Below are 1,571 nucleotides of genomic sequence, written 5' to 3' on the forward strand. Positions count from 1 at the left end.
TCATATGTGACAATTAAAAGTAGTGGTTAGCCACATAGGTTGTAGTAGCGCCAGTTGACCACATAGGCCACATATGTTGTAGTTGGTTGCATAAGTCATAGTTGGCAGCTGTAAGAGCATCAGTTGGCCACAGAGGCCTAGTGGAAAGTTATAATAACAATTAGTTGCATAGGGCATAGTTGGTAACATAATTCATAGTTCGTATCAACTATAGTGTGAGTTGACCACAGAGATCGTAGTTGGAAGTTACAATTGCAATTAATTGGTTATGTCATTGTTGATCACATAGGTCACGGTTGATAGTTGCAGTAGCTTCAATTTGGCATAAAGGTAGGAGTTATAGATTACAGTAGCAATGAATTACATAGACCATAGTTAGTCACATAAGCCGTAGTTGATAGTTGCATTAGCAGTTATCTATATTGGTCATAGTTGGTCACATAGGTAATAGTTCATGGTTGCATGGGTGTTAATTAGTCATAGTGGTTGCAATGAGAAGCTACAGTTTTAACAGACCACATAAGCTATCATTGATAACTGCAAGAGCATTAGCTAGCCACATCGATCATAATGTGAAACTACAGTATTAATTAGCCACATGGGATGTAGTTTATGATGTATTGGCTGGTGGTTGCAACTCTTTTGTCGGGTTTACTATTATATACTAGAGACATCACTTACCAGTATATGACATAAGGAAAAAGACATTAGGAGTTTAAAGAATGTCGTCTTATTCTGAATGTGGTCGTTGTAAATAGTAGTTTCTAAAAGTTATCGTTTGATCTTCAATATGTTGTTATTTGCTACACCGTACTTGGGTTATTTTGTTATACCATATTAAATATATGTCGTTACACCGCATTCATGATATATTGTTATACCTTGTTCGATATTCATCATTACATCATGTTCGAGATGTGTCCTTAAACCACGTTCAAAAAACTTTGTTAGCATGCAAAGTTCACTGACATTGACTAGACGGGGCGATTGATGGTGGTCGATAGTGGGCAGCGGGTTATGTTTGATGGTGATTGACTGGTACAAATTTCAAAAGTTATTGTCAGCCTTCGATCTAGAACAACACCTAAATTTGAGTATTTTTTTCTCTCCCAAATAAAGAGGGGGTCTACTTATATGCTCTAAGGGAGCAACATTTTGGTCATTTGAAAACTAACTTGCCCAATCATCTGATCGTACAACCCATATTGATCCCCTATGATCATATGAGATTTTTTAATGATTTGAGAATCTTAATGCCCTATGAATTAAGGGAACATAAGACACTCGATTTAACTATAGACATGCCAAATTTGAATTTTGTTTGACCATTCAAATATTGATCAGAAGCATCCAAAAGTGATTTAATAGCTTGATCCGAGCTCCATTCAAATCTGATTAAATCAATTTTGATATCATCATGTTCGTCCTGTCGAGCTCATCAATTTGACTATAAACTTATTAAAATTGAGAACCTTAATGATTTTGAATTTGAATTTAAACATATATTGCTTAAAAAATGCATTGTGATTCTTATTAGATGATTAAAAAATTAGTGCTGATGCATATATATA

Source organism: Phalaenopsis equestris, unplaced genomic scaffold, assembly GCF_001263595.1.
Source record: "Phalaenopsis equestris unplaced genomic scaffold, ASM126359v1 Scaffold000246, whole genome shotgun sequence".
NCBI lineage: Eukaryota > Viridiplantae > Streptophyta > Magnoliopsida > Asparagales > Orchidaceae > Phalaenopsis > Phalaenopsis equestris.